This window comes from Narcine bancroftii, chromosome 7, assembly GCF_036971445.1.
Source record: "Narcine bancroftii isolate sNarBan1 chromosome 7, sNarBan1.hap1, whole genome shotgun sequence".
NCBI classification, from domain to species: Eukaryota; Metazoa; Chordata; class Chondrichthyes; order Torpediniformes; family Narcinidae; genus Narcine; species Narcine bancroftii.
The window spans coordinates 144802563-144819414 of NC_091475.1; positions in this window are offsets into that span (position 1 = coordinate 144802563).

The window sequence follows — 16852 nt, forward strand, 5'->3', positions numbered from 1 at the left end:
TATGTGCTGCTGCTGGTATGAATCTGTGGTAAAAGTTTATCATATTTGTGAATTCCTGTAGCCCTTTTACTGTATGTGGCTTGGTGGAGTTCCGGACTGCCTCGATCTTTTCGGGGAGGGCTGTTTTTCCTTATTTGTTTATTCTGTGCCCCAGGAAGTCAATAGTGTCCTGGCTGAATTGGCACTTTGTGGGGTTAATTGTCAGCCCAAACCCATTCAATCAGGTGCACAATTGTCTCAGGTGGGCGACGTAATCTTTTTGGCTGTGGCTAGCAATGACGATATCGTCCAAGTAGATGAATGTGGAGCATGTGGAGGTCTTGATGACACCCAGGTGGTGAACTGGGATTTGGTGGGACCCCCGGATGAGGTCCACCTTGGTAAACACTCATGCTCCGTTCAGGTTGGCGGTGAAGTCTTGAATGTGGGGCATAGGATATCTGTCGGGCGTGGTGGCCTCACTGAGGCAGTAATAGTCGCCACAAGGCCTCCAGCCCCCCGCTGGGTTTTGGCACCACGTGGAGTGGGGATGGCCAGTAACTTTTGGAGCACCACACAATCCCCAGCTCCTCCATTTTCTTAAACTCCTACTTCACTAGGCTGAGCTTTTCGGGAGGGAATCGGCATGCCCTGGCATGGAGTGTGGGGCCCTCGGTCAGAATGTGGTGCTTTGACTCAGCTGCAGAGAACTGTGATGCCATTATTGAGGGGAACTCTGCCAGGATGTGGGCAAATTTGTTGTCTGAAAGCATTATATGTCAAGGTGGGGGACAGGTAGCTTGGATTCCCAAGGAGGTAGAGTCAGAGAAGTTCTGGCATGCACCAAATTCCATCCCTAGACAGTGGGCATGATTAAAGTCAGCCCCCTGGAGCAGTTGTCTCACTGCCATAAAAGTAAAGGTACATGTAAACTGCCTGTTACCAAAAGTTCGGATGGAGAAGCTGTTGGCTGCCCTCAATGCTGGTCCCTGCTTGCCATTGTGGGTATTGAGACCTGCAGGGGGCAGGAAGCTTATCTCAGCACTGGTGACAACCAGGAAATGCCTGTCCAACAAGGAGTCCCAAACGTAGAGGAAGCGATCATGTGGGCCAGTCTCCTCAGCCATCAATGACAGTTGGCCAGGACATTTCCCTAAAACCTGCAGGGTGGGTGGCATCAACGGGCCTCCACTCCCCATTGCCAATTATAGTAGCAGAACCTACCCACGGTATTAACTTGTCTCTCTGCTGGTCTTGGTTTCGCAGCCAGCTGTTCGTAGGGCTTGATAATGTGGTCTACAACAGTACTGGTGTTCTTCTTCGCTCTCCAGAGCATGTCCACCCAGGCCGCGACCTTCCGAGGGTCGCTGAAGTCCTCATCTGTGAGCAAGAGTTGGATGTCCTCAAGCAGCTGCTCCAGAAAGATCTGCTCAAAGAGCAGGCAAGGCTTGTGGTCCTCGGTCAAAGTGACCATCTTGCTCATTAGGGCAGATGGGGCTCTGTCGCCCAATCAATCCATATGCAGCAATCATGCCGGGAGAGCCCGAAAGTGTGGGTTAGTAGCTCTTTGGAGGTCGCATATTTGCCTTGTTCTGGAGGCTGCTATAGGAAGTCTATGACCCTTGTCATTGTGTCTTGATCAAGTCCAGTCAAGACAAAGAAGTAGCAGATGTGTCGAAGCTGGAAGTGAGCCTCAGCCTGCTCAAACCACACATGTAGCTGCCACATCCAGAATGTTAGGAGCCTGAATGGATGGTCACTGATGCCTCCTGGTCCATCATCTTCGTGGCTAACTGCCGGTTGGATCTGCCGGGGTTACTAATGTAGTGTTTGCACTATGCAGGTGTGGAGAAGAATGACATGCACACCAAAGCCTTGAACTCAAGACTGGTTTATTGGACTGGTCATTGCATTTATATGGGCCCCAGGTGCTGATGTCAGGGCCCCACATCATCAGAGTGCTGGCCTTAGATTGGCTAGCATTCCTGCTATAGCTCCCATCTTTCTGCCATATGGGAAGTCACCTGGGATGATGGCCAATGTCACCCCCATGTGCACGCAGTCACTGTGCTCGTCGGCCATTTTGTGGGCTGGTTTGCATCTCCATGTACAGCCTGCTACAACTGTTTATTTAAAATTGGTTCACCTTAATTATATTTTCCCTTCTGCTGTGTAGGTGCTTTGCTGTCATTTATGTATTGGTAGAATTATTTTGTGATGAGTTAGGCCAGGAAATTTTCTTTATAAATCTGAATGATGTAAATTAGAAAGGAAATTTTAAAATATGTACAGATTTGTCATTGTAATATAAGAACACATTTACGTCTGTATGCTGTGGGGCAATTGTTATTGTCATTTAATCTTGCCTAGTGTTAAAGTTCTATATACAAGTTCACAGATATTACCATTTATTAATAAGAATTTATGAATGTCATTTATTTATTGTTTTATAAACGTCACTGTCATTGAGTTTAACCTCCATATCTTAAAGTTATCTGTATTAACCTTAATATCTGTATTTCAGATAATACATAATTCCTTTAATTCCATTTTTCATCCTGCAAGTTAAAGCACCACAATTTAAATGATCTTGTAATCACTGGAAGAAACACCATGGAAGATATACTGTTCTGAGTTTGAAACTCCTTCATACACTGCAGTGAAAAAACAATGAGGCAACAGTCATATAAGGTTTGAAGTATAGCTATTACTGTAACTAATAGTTTATACTCTATAATATGAAGCTACATTAATGAGGTCCTAGAAATTCTTCAGTGGATGAAAGGATATTGAAGCAACACTGCCTGTTGGATCTTCACCAGTTTGATGAATGATCTCCTGGTAGCAACATGAAGTGCAGGTGAATTTCTTTCTTTATAGCATATTTATGGAGGTTCCTGTTTAATAATAGAAATGCAAACCTTCTAGGTCACAACAGAAGAGGCAATGTTCTGGCATTTCCAAATAGTCCCATTTTCTTTTCAGGGAAGTTTGCCATAAAGCTTCCTGCAGGATGGGTCACTCTTCCTTCAGTAGCTTTCCACATCTGACAGAGGGGCTTGATCATCTCTCTCCAAAGACAGTGTATATCGGGACGTATTAATGGGGGAACAAGCTGAGGGATGGGCCCAGAGGTGATGGAGTATAGGACCAAAGGTGTGAGAGAGGTGGAATGACATTGGAGAGAGAGACAGATGGAGAAACCATGAGGAATAGATGATGAAAGAAACTTTGCAGAGAGAGAAAAAAACCATACGCACAAGAGTAGATAAAGAAGAGATGTGATCAGTGGAATCAGATGGGGGTAGGGGTTACCTTAACTAAGAAAAAACAATATTTATTCTGTTGGGTTTAAGACATCCCAGGAGGGATATAATGTAGTGATCTTTAAGTTTACACTTAGTCTTCCCCTGACAATGGATGAGATAAATGATAGACCCATTACTGTTGGAGTTGTTGGGGGAGTTAAAAATCGTTGGCTGTAGGATGCCCAAGTTTAGAGCCACACACAGAGTGTGTTCAGCAAAGCAGTCACTCAATCTACATTCGGTCCCACCGATGTAGAGGAGGCCATACCAAGTATACCGGCTGCAGAAGATTAGGTTGGACGATGTGCAAAAGAGTTTATCATATATTGTTCCTCAAAAGCCTTTCACCAAATTACCGTAAATCCGTCACAGAGCATTATCACCCCTTGAAGAATTTCTCCATCTACATTTTGTGATTATCACATTAGTCAAATAACACACTAATTTAGGGTAGCATTTAGCACAACACTTTTACAGTGCCAACAATTGGGGCCGGGGTGCGAATCCCATGCTCTCTGTAAGGAATTTGCATGTTCTTCCTATATCGGTGTGGAATTTCCTTAGGGGCTCCAGTTTCCTACCACGTTCAAAATCCTACTGGGGGTTGTAGGTCAATTGGGTGTCATGGGTTCCTGGGCCGAAAAGGCCTGTTACTATGCTGTATGTGAAAAATTAATTAAAAAAAATAATTACTGTGGTGGTTCTCTTTTATTTTCTCTTTCTCATTCTGATAGTGGGGCTTGACTGATGCAACCCCTTTGTGTGGCTTTACAATGCAAATAAAAATAAATTTCTTTGTGTGCAATAAAGAAATCTTGAATCCTGAATTTTTGATCCATTTCAAATGCTAAGAAACCATCAGTTTCTTTTTTTTTGACTGGGGGGGGGGTAAAAAAGTTTGTAGGTAATGTAACAAGATATATATTATACAAGAGGTCCCGGGTATATTTTTGAATGGTGGGAGGCAACCGGAACCCCCAGGGAAAACCAATGCAGACCCAGGGAAAACATGCATAGTCCTGACAGACAGACCGGAGTTCAAAGCCTAGTCCTGATTGCTGGCACCATAAAGGTGTTGGCCTAACCTCTATGCCAACCATGCCATCCCACTAGGATCCAATGGTGAAATTTCCATTCTCTGCAACCTCCAAAGGAGATCATGGTGTAGAAAAGCACATGTTCACAAGGACAGCACAATGCCATAGCTAGTAGTGCTGTTACCTCCCAATGACATGGAGCTAGGATCATTCCTAACTTCACGTGCTGACTGTGTGCAGTGTTTATGTTCTTCCAATGACCAACTGGTTTCCCCCATGGGGCTCCAGTTGCATTCTACATCTCAAGATATGTGGACAGGTGAGTAAATAAAATCTCACAACCACAGGGTCTGGACCCAAGATAATGGTGCCTATGTTAGGCAGCATCCATGAGGGGTTGCAGACTCTAGGGAGGTGGAGGACTGGTGCAGGGCACCAGAAACAATGAGACCACCCCCCCCCCCCACATCCAAGAAGGAGAAGCAGAAGAGACAACCCACGAGATGGTAACCACTGTGGGAGACCTGTGAGGGGTTTTGCCACTGAAGGAATGACACAAACAACAGTCTGCTGGTGACTCAAGATGAAGAACCCATGGAGGCTGTGGGCTGTTGGCCACTGTGGTCAAGGCACTCACACCAAGCTGTGGATTGTTGGTGGCTGGTTTGAAACTAGCTGAAGGGGTATCAAGTATCAGAACCGGGATGTGAAAGGGTGCTGAAGGGTACCTAATTGTGTTGGAGGCTCAGATCTAGAGCCCAGGTTGCCAATGGCTTGGACTAGAGTGTGTGGCTGTGGAGGATGCAGGAGCATTTCCCCGGTACCTCCTAATAGCTGCAGGATGTGGAAGAACAGGTATGTAGAGAGATTATGGAAAGTTGCAAAAGCAACCAAGCTGTTGTAGTTGGAAACTTTAATTTCCCCAATATTGACTGGGGCATCCTTGTGTCAGAGACTGAAACTTGGCAGAATTTGTTAAGTGCGTCCAATAGAATTTCTAAAGCTGCATGTTGCTAGCCCAACCAGGAAGGTGGCCATCCCAGAAATTGTATGAGAAAATGAGCTTGGCCAGGTGATTGGAGTTTCAGTGGGGGAACATTTTGGGAACAGTACAAAGATAAGCTTGGGTCTTGGAGAAACATGCAAAATTGTGGAAGGGAAAATTATGATAGAAATATACAATATTTCCTTTGACTCATCCTACTTGGCCTAAAGTCTCTGTGCTTTTTCTTCCATAGTGGCATGTTGTTTCATACACTGATGTGTTAGACTGTCAATTTTCAACCATTTCAAATGCTATTCCCATCATGGAAAAATGTCCAGGGCCCATTGAAATATATAAATTGAGACATACAGCACTGTAACAGGCCAATTCGGCCCACAAGCTCATGCCTCCCAATTTACATCCAATTAACCTAAGACTCCTGGTGCATTTTGAATGGTGGGAGGAAACCGGAGCCCCCAGGAAAAACCCACGTAGACATGGGGAGAACGTACCAACTCCTTTCAGACAACACAGGATTCAAACGCTGATCTCAATTGCTGCACTATAACAGTGTTGCACTAACTGCTACACTAACCATACACTAACTAATTTGGGTACTAACGGTACCATTTGTTTATGGACTCTCAAGCTAGTTTTTTTTTAAATTTTAGACGTACAGCACAGTAACAGGCCATTTTGGCCCAAGAATCCATGCTGCTCAATTTACACCCAATTAGCATACATCCCCGGTATGTCTTGAATGGTGGGAGAAATCCTGAGCCTCCCAGGGAAAACCCATACAGATATGGGGAGAATGTAAAAGCTTCTTACAGAGAATGCGGGTTTCGAACCCTGCTCCCAATCGCTGGAACTGTGAAAGTGGTGTGCTAACCGTTATGCCACCCTTTGATGGTCCAGACAAATTAATGCTTGTACCTATAGAAAATGTTTTATTTCATTTGAATAATTGAAACATACAGCACAGAAACAAAGCTAAAATTACTCAATGGGTAAGAAGTACACATGAAATGTAGATAAAAATTGGCCTGTTTTAACTGCAGGCTTTTCAAGAATGAAAGGTGCCTCAAATGAAATATGTAAGATTCAGGAAGGGTTTAAAAAACTTACAGAAGTAACATTTTCATGAGGTTTGTTATTTTGGTACTGGGGGCTATTGTTTCAATATTAGAGAGCAGTCACTTAAGTTAATAAGGATAAAATGTCTTTACTCTAAGGTTTACAAATCTTCAGAATTTCTACCTTAGAGGGCTGGATCTGTTCAATTGTTGATTACATTCAAGACTGAGACGGATAGATTTTGGGTAAGGCTATTAAGCAAATAGAAAAATCAAGCCTAAGATAATCACAACATTAATCAAACAGTTTAAAAATAACAGAATAATGTTATTTCTGAATGATCCATGAGAAAAATACTCTGCCTCTTTAAGCCCTAAAAGCATAATTTAAAATTCTCATTGTTATGAATCTCTTTAGAGATTGCTTCTAAATCTTCATCCTTCAGTCTGACAGGCCTGATCTCAGTTTTCTCCTATACACGGTGGCAAGGTTGGCGCAGTTGTTAGTGCAACGCCTTTACAGTGCCAGTGATCGGGTCTGGACCTGGGTTCGAATCCCGCGCTGTCTGTAAGGAGTTTGTACTTTCTCCCCATGACTGCATGGGCTTTCTCTGGGAGTTCCTGTTTCCTCCCGGGAGTGTAAGTTAATGGTACATAGGTTAATAAGCTGAGTACAAAATTAGTCATGGAATTCAGAATTTATAGGTGCATTTTTCCAACTGGAGATCTTTGACCAGTTATCTATCTATCTACATTTAAGTCAACTTTATTGTCATCTGATTGTATAAGTGCAACTCGGCAGAGCAGCATTCTCCATTCCTCAGTGCAAAACCTGCAGACACATAACCAGACATAACATGCATACAGACAAAATACAAATGCAGGACAAGTATTTATCTATTTAAATAAATGAAGACATTGATTTCTACAAATAGAATCTTCGATGGTTAGTGTAAGCAGTTCCTTTGGTCGTTCAACATTCTCACTCCCCGTGGGAAGAAGCTGTTCCTCAGCCTGATGGTGATGGCTCTGATACTCCTGGATCTCTTCCCTGGCAGAAGCAACTGAAAAATGTTGTGTGCAGTGTCGAATGGGTCCTCAATAAATGCTTTCACACTGCCTCAAAGACAGTAATTAATAACTTTTTACTGTTTCACTTACCTGTGTGAACACAACCAATACAGTATGGGGGATCATTTACATCCCAGTAATTACCCACCAAGGTATGTAGTGTCAGAAGGCTCCAATGTAAAGGTTTACCTGCCTTCCCAGGACACCAATGCCGTAATGCTGCAGGTCCAGTCTCCTTTTGGATTATTTGAAAGATTGCACTGAATTAGTTTATCTTGATTCAGTGTAAATGCTCCACTCCAACACGACTCAGCTTTAAGCACAGGTCATTGACACACCAATTTACTGGGATCACAGTGAATGATTTTGTGCAGCCTCTTCAGACAATATATACATGTATATTATATGTGTGTGGTGTGTGGTGTGTGTGTGTGTGTATATAAATAAATGCAGATGAAGTATAATCAGAGCAATGTTAAAAAGTTACATTGAATATTTTTTTAATTACTTACAGCACTGTAAAACAGGCCCTACCAGCCCATGAGCTCGTCTCACCCAAATACGCTAATTAACCTACAAACCCTATAGGTTTTGAATTAATTTAAGTTTAGACAGACAGCACTGTAACAGGGCCTACCAGCCCATGAGCACGTCTCACCCAAATACGCTAATTAACCTACAAACCCTATACGTTTTGAATTAATTTAAGTTTAGACAGACAGCACTGTAACAGGGCCTACCAGCCCATGAGCCCGTCTCACCCAAATATCCTAATTAACCTACAACCCCTATACATTTTGAATTAATTTTAGTTCAGACAGACAGCACTGTAACAGGGCCTACCAGCCCACGAGTCCATCTCACCCAAATACCCTAATTAACTTACAACCCCTATACGTTTTGAATTAATTTGAGTTTAGACAACAGCACTGTAACAGGGCCTACCAGCCCATGAGACCGTCTCACCCAAATACCCTAATTAACCTACAACACCTATACGTTTTGAATTAATTTGAGTTTAGACAGACAGCACTGTAACAGGGCCTACCAGCCCATGAGCCCGTTTCACCCAAATACCCTAATTAACCTACAACACCTATACATTTTGAATTAATTTGAGTTTAGACAGACAGCACTGTAACAGGGCCTACCAGCCCATGAGGCTGTCTCACCCAAATACCCTAATTAACCTACAACCCCTATACGTTTTGAATTAATTTGAGTTTAGACAGACAGCACTGTAACAGGGCCTACCAGCCCATGAGGCTGTCTCACCCAAATACCCTAATTAACCTACAACCCCTATACGTTTTGAATTATTTTTAGTTTAGACAGACAGCACTGTAACAGGGCCTACCAGACATGAGTCCATCTCACCCAAATACCCTAATTAACTTACAAACCCTATACGTTTTGAATTAATTTGAGTTTAGACAGACAGCACTGTAACAGGGCCTACCAGCTCATGACCCCGTTTCACCCAAATACCCTAATTAACCTACAAGCCCTATACGTTTTGAATTAATTTGAGTTTAGACAGACAGCACTGTAACAGGGCCTACCAGCCCATGAGAACGTCTCACCCAAATACCCTAATTTACCTACAAGCCCTATACGTTTTTAATTAATTTGAGTTTAGACAGACAGCATTGTAACAGGGCCTAACAGCCCATGAGCCCGTCTCACCCAAATACCCTAATTAACCTACAACCCTCATACGTTTTGAATTAATTTGACTTTAAACAGACAGCACTGTAACAGGGCCTAACAGCCCATGAGCCCGTCTCACCCAAATACCCTAATTAACCTACAACCCTATACGTTTTGAATTAATTTTAGTTTAGACAGGCAGCACTGTAACAGGGCCTACCAGCCCATGAGCCTGTCTCACCCAAATACCCTAATTAACCTACAACCCCTATACGTTTTGAATTAATTTGAGTTTAGACAGACAGCACTGTAACAGGGCCTACCAGCCTATGAGGCTGTCTCACCCAAATACCCTAATTAACCTACAACCCCTATACGTTTTGAATTAATTTGAGTTTAGACAGACAGCACTGTAACAGGGTCTACCAGCCCATGAGACCGTCTCACCCAAATACCCTAATTAACCTACAACCCCTATACGTTTTGAATTAATTTGAGTTTAGACAGACAGCACTGTAACAGGGCCTACCAGCCCATGAGCCCGTCTCACCCAAATACCCTAATTAACCTACAACACCTATACGTTTTGAATTAATTTGAGTTTAGACAGACAACACTGTAACAGGGCCTACCAGCCCATGAGGCTGTCTCACCCAAATACCCTAATTAACCTACAACCCCTATACGTTTTGAATTAATTTGAGTTTAGACAGACAGCATTGTAACAGGGTCTACCAGCCCATGAGCCCGTCTCACCCAAATATCCTAATTAACCTACAACCCCTATACGTTTTGAATTAATTTTAGTTTAGACAGACAGCACTGTAACAGGGCCTACCAGCCCATGAGTCCATCTCACCCAAATACCCTAATTAACTTACAACCCCTATACGTTTTGAATTAATTTGAGTTTAGACAGACAGCACTGTAACAGGGCCTACCAGCTCATGACCCCGTTTCACCCAAATACCCTAATTAACCTACAATCCATATACGTTTTGAATTAATTTGAGTTTAGACAGACAGCACTGTAACAGGGCCTACCAGCTCATGACCCCGTTTCACCCAAATACCCTAATTAACCTACAATCCATATACGTTTTGAATTAATTTGAGTTTAGACAGACAGCACTGTAACAGGGCCTACCAGCTCATGACCCCGTTTCACCCAAATACCCTAATTAACCTACAAGCCCTATACGTTTTGACTTAATTTAAGTTTAGACAGACAGCACTGTAACAGGGCCTACCAGCCCATGAGGCTGTCTCACCCAAATACCCTAATTAACCTACAACCCTCATACGTTTTGAATTAATTTGAGTTTAAACAGACAGCACTGTAACATGGCCTAACAGCCCATGAGCCCGTCTCACCCAAATACCCTAATTAACTTACAATCCCTATACGTTTTGAATTAATTTGAGTTAGACAGACAGCACTGTAACAGGGCCTACCAGCTCATGACCCCGTTTCACCCAAATACCCTAATTAACCTACAAGCCCTATACGTTTTGAATTAATTTGAGTTTAGACAGACAGCACTGTAACAGGGCCTACCAGCCCATGAGGCTGTCTCACCCAAATACCCTAATTAACCTACAACCCCTATACATTTTGAATTAATTTGAGTTTAGACAGACAGCACTGTAACAGGGTCTACCAGCCCATGAGCTCGTCTCACCCAAATACCCTAATTAACCTACAACCCTATACGTTTTGAATTAATTTTAGTTTAGACAGGCAGCACTGTAACAGGGCCTACCAGCCCATGAGCCTGTCTCACCCAAATATCCTAATTAACCTACAACCCCTATACGTTTTGAATTAATTTTAGTTTAGACAGACAGCACTGTAACAGGGCCTACCAGCCCATGAGTCCATCTCACCCAAATACTCTAATTAACTTACAACCCCTATACGTTTTGAATTAATTTGTTTAGACAGACAGCACTGTAACAGGGCCTACCAGCTCATGACCCCGTCTCACCCAAATACCCTAATTAACTTACAAGCCCTATACGTTTTTAATTAATTTGAGTTTAGACTGACAGCATTGTAACAGGGCCTACCAGCCCATGAGCCCGTCTCACCCAAATACCCTAATTAACCTACAACCCTTGTACGTTTTGAATTAATTTGAGTTTAAACAGACAGCACTGTAACAGGGCCTAACAACCCATGAGCCCGTCTCACCCAAATACCCTAATTAACCTACAACCCTATACGTTTTGAATTAATTTTAGTTTAGACAGGCAGCACTGTAACAGGGCTTACCAGCCCATGAGCCTGTCTCACCCAAATACCCTAATTAACCTACAACCCCTATACGTTTTGAATTAATTTGAGTTTAGACAGACAGCACTGTAACAGGGCCTACCAGCCCATGAGTTCGTCTCACCCAAATACCCTAATTAACCTACAAGCCCTATACGTTTTGAATTAATTTGAGTTTAGACAGACAGCACTGTAACAGGGCCTACCAGCCCATGAGCCCGTCTCACCCAAATACCCTAATTAACCTACAACCCTTATACGTTTTGAATTAATTTGAGTTTAAACAGACAGCACTGTAACAGGGCCTAACAGCCCATGAGCCCGTCTCACCCAAGTACCCTAATTAACCTACAACCCTATACGTTTTTAATTGAGTTTAGACAGACAGCACTGTAACAGGGCCTACCAGCCCATGAGCCAATGCTGCCTAAATCCCCAAATGAACAGGTTTCTGAAATTAACAACATAAACGGATAAAGTAATAAAGAAGATATAATCATTGATTAGGTAAATTGTGCATTAAAGATGGCAATCCATGTTGCAGTTCTATAAAATTACAATTAAGCCACATTTGGAACAGTTTGTGCCATTCTTGTCAGTATAATAAGGGTATGGAGATTCTGGAAAGGGTCACAGGATGTTTCTTGCATTGGACTGTATTAGTTATAAGGAGTGGTTGGACAGATAAGAATTGTTTTCTCTGGAACATCAGAGGTTGAGGGGAAATCTGATGGTCATGTAAAATTATGGGAGACACAGATAGTGCAGAAAGTCAGAGTTCTTCTCCCATGTGGAAATGCCAAATATGAGAGGGTATATGTTTAAGGTGAGAAGAATGTGGTTTAAAGGAGATCGTCAGGCAGGATTTTTTTTAATGCAGTCAGTGCCTGAAATGCACTAGCAGGGATAATGGTAGAAGCAGATATGAGAGTAATGTTTAAGAGGCATTCAGACAGACACATGAACAGGTAGGGAATAGAGGGAAATGGACCATCTGTATGGGAATGGGATTCCTTAGTCTGTCATCAACTTGGGCCAAAGTTCCTGTTTTGGTCCTGCAGTGTTCTACGTTTTAATGTCTTTACAAATCAGAGTGGTTTATTGCGCAGGTCATTCCTTGTAAAAATTAAAACTAAAATTAAAACACATTATCTGTGCCACAACCCAAATTCTCTCTCTTCTTTCTTTACCTGGCAGGACAGTTTATTTCTTATCTCATTACTCAAGGAGGGGTGGATATGGATCATACCTGCGTGTCTATGTGCTTCAGATATGGCTGCCATATTTTAATGAACATGTCATACGTCTTTCTCACATTACAAGTATTCTTCTCCAGGAGAATTTCCATACACCATTGTGTAATACTAAGTGGAGTGTTGGACATACACACAACTGCTATACACTTCCTAGCTACCTATAAAGTGACTTTCACAAATTGAATTTGGTGTTTGGATAGTCTAAATAGCTTTTGATCAATATCTCCCAGAAAGAATAGTTATGGATCTTGTGGAAAGTCCACTTTTGTATATTTTTTTCAGAATGTCCCCAAGGTTAACCCAGAAGGATTTTATTTTGTACATAGCCAGGTGGAGTGGACAAAGGTTCCTACCTCTACATCTAAAGTACATTTCACAAATTTCTGACAGATTTATGTAATTTTTGTGGTGCAAGGTATAACAGATGAGGAAATTGCACTGTACCAGCATGTATCTGATATTCACAATTCCTGTCATGCTATTCAGACTCAGATCTTCCCATCAATTGTTGTGCCTAAGTCCAACTCCCATTTTTCCCTCGATTGCTGGAGTCCCAGGTTTGGGCTCTCACTTTGGAACAAGAAATACATCCTAGAAATAAACTTAAATACATTCCCCTGCTGAATTATAGCCTTTATGGCACTACACTCTGGTAAAGTCATTATTGGTGATAGAGATGTTAATTAATTCATTAATTAATATTATTAATATTCACGTTAATTGAGAAAATTTATTGTCTGTTGAAACAATGGCAACAGCACACAACATATAATGCTCATAAGTTTCTTCTGAGAGTCTGGGAAAAGGAATTCTGTGCATGAATGAGCTGAAACTGAAAGGTAGAATAAGCCCTTATTCTTAGGTAAATCTATGCATGAATTTAGGGATAGCAAGGAAACCATAATCTTGAATACATCAGTACCGACCATAGCAAGAGCTTTGAAAATGGTAGATCTCAGAACAAGTTCCTGCTTTGACTAATGTGCAACCTACATTTAACCTAATGGGGAGGATGGTGTGGACATCCCATTTCTGTATGACATCATTGCACTTCATGGGTAGAAAGATAGTCAGAGGGTTGAGTCAAAGTGATCAATGTTACCTGCCATTCCCTCCCAGAAAACTATGTCTTATTTGTAAGTGCAGATATGTTCCAGTTTATTAATGCATTGGGAAAGAATCTATCCTCTCCTCATAAGTGGCTCCAACAAGGACTGCAGCCAATCTGGCAGCAAGTGAGCATTTAACATGTTTTTTTTTAATTTCCTTGCTCTCTGAGGATACATTAAATATAATGAATGATGCAATACCCCATAATAATATATCTACACAAGAAAGGTAATTCATGATTGGAAAACTGGAAAGAAACAAATATTTTGTTGAATCAACATTTGAAAAAAAAAGATGACCAATTCGAAGTGCATACCTTTTTTTTTAAATCTGAGAAGTAAAAATGCTTATCTTACTGAGATCTCTCTCAGATATTTGTTTTTTCCACATGACTTGTAAAGAGCCTGGGAGTATTTTTATGTGTGTGTCCGTATACAGTAAAGATGAAGCAAAAAGAATTGAACTTTTTTTCGCAGTAGAATACAATATAAACATACAGCCATATGTAGCAGCAATGAATTGGAATGATTTCTCTGCATGAGAATACATAAATTACAATGGCTTTTGACCTAGTCAAAGAACTATCCAATATGATCTGACTGATGATATTGCATCATGCAACCTGCTCACTCCCGTTCAAATTCAGCATACGTGATGGCTTTGAATAAAATTGTGCTTGTGTTTTAGGAAGAAATGGACTCTTGTAAGCAGCAAGCACAACAATCCCCAAGATTCAAATATTTTGATGAAAATCTCAATAGCTCAATCAGACTGAATTATCTACAGTGCACAATTATTTTTTTTAAATCATCAAACACTTTTGCTTCAAAGTCAATTTCTACGATTGATTATTATGTAGATTAAAATGTAGGTTCCAGCAGAAACCTCTCATCTAATTTACCCTCATCCCTCCATTCTTTCCAATTTAAGTTAATTGTCTCTCAGTCAATGCAAAATCCCTCATGAAACAGTGCTGGATGAGAGTGACTAAAAAAAAGATACATCTTGAGAATGTAAAAAAAAAATCCTTGATATCATCATGAGAAATTCATTCAAATCAATTATTGCTATTCACTAAATATTCTGCTCTTGGTTAAATTATTGGAAAGGACTTGAAGGAAATAAATAGAATCAGTTTCTGGTTAATTGAGGTAAAGTTGTCATTTCCTTAGGATGCATAAAATAATCATTAACACTTCATCAAACTGTCGCTGTCATTGAATCCAAAGAATAAATTAAACATTAAGAGAACTTTTGGAAATCTGTAGATGAAAGTAACTGGTCAAAAACCATAAGAGCAAGGCAGCACGGTTAGTGTAGTGGTTAGCGCAATGCTGTTACCGCACCAGCGATTGGAACAGAGATTCAAATTTCATTCTGCCTGCATGGAGTTCGTACATTTTCCCATGTCTGAGTGGATTAGCCCTGGGGGCTCTGGTTTCGACCCACCATTCAAAATAAAACTTACAAGGATTGATGGTCATCGGGTATAATGGGGCAGCAAGTGCTTTTGGGCCGAAAGGGCCTGTTACCATGTTGTTTGTATGGCTAAATTTAAAAAAGATTAATCATGAGGACAGAAGGAGGTGTGACTTGCTATCATAATATCTCTCTCTATATCTCTATATTACACACACATATCACAGTAACTGCCCTTCTAGCCCATGAGCCCGTATTGCCCAGATGCACCAATTAACATACAAACTGTATACTTTTCAGGATGGGGGTAAAATGGAGTAGGTCATGGGAAAAATGTACAAACTCCTTCCACAGAGATTCATGAGGCTGTTGATAGGACCAGAGGGCTTCAGTAACTGGATAAGCTGGCACTTTTCTTTTTTCGAGTCATCATGGTTCCACTGACAGGGGAATTTTATAGACATTTATAAAATCATGATGGACATACACAAATATTGTCTTTTTTTTTCCCCAGGGCAGGGGAGTCTAATGCTTGAGGAGATAGACTTAAAAGGGACCTCAAGGGCATGTTTTTATTAACGTATATGGTGGCCAGTATGTGGAACAAGTTTTTGAAGGAAACGATACAGACAGTTAAATTTGCAGCATTCAAAAGACATTTAGACATGTATATGATGGGGAAGATTCAGAGGTATTTGGGCCCAATGCAGGCAAATGGGTCTAGCTTCGCCATCTTGGTCAGTATGGACCTGTGTTGCTGGCTCTATAATAGCATGTGCTATCTGCTATGATTTTTACATTGAATCCAAGATGCAGAAATTCAACTTGGAAACAATATGTGGTCAAATATTCTCACTGAGAAAACCAAAAGACCCAGTGACCCCTTGTAACTTACAGCATCTCTGAAGATTTGAATACAGATAATTATAAATCCTGGAGGAAGAGAGAATGGGCAGAGCCTCCAAACCCAATAAAAACAGAGAACACACAGAAGAACAGATATCGCCAAGTGCAAAGCATTGCCTGATAAGTTGATGCTCCACACTACTTTCTGGCATTCAGACAGAGCATCAGTTGTGGGGCTGGATGTGGTGGGTGTCCCTTCTCTCAGATTTTCACAGTTTGCCAGATGTGTTCACTTCTCAGGGTGTCTGCACATTCAGATTGATCTTGTTTTTAAATCCTTACACATCCCTTTACTTTTTCTCCATGGATTGTTCCCTCGATATTCACCATGCCATTCCACCCGAGCCATGGTTAAAATATTTTAAAAGGTATTGATTTAGACATGTCCCAAGCAAAGGATCATTCAGTTATTGATATCTATACATATGTAGTTCATGAATGGAGGCACAAGAAACTGGAGATGATGTAATTTGGCATCAAAAAAGACTCCTGAATAACTCAGCTGGTCCAAAGTCTCAGTGAAGCCAAAGAGATGGCCATCATTTCAGGTTCACGCCTGACATCAGGTCTGAGAGAATAAAGGGGAGATTGCATTTGTCTAAATGTGCTGATATGGTTTAATGTCAAGATGTTGTGATCTTGTGATATATTTGTGGTTAAAGCAAGATCAAGGTCAGCATTTATTTTATTGTCACATCATAATACATTAAAAAGTATTATAAAAGTAAAGGTTCCATTACTGTCACATAATACTACATTTAGAATGTAACGTAAATGAAA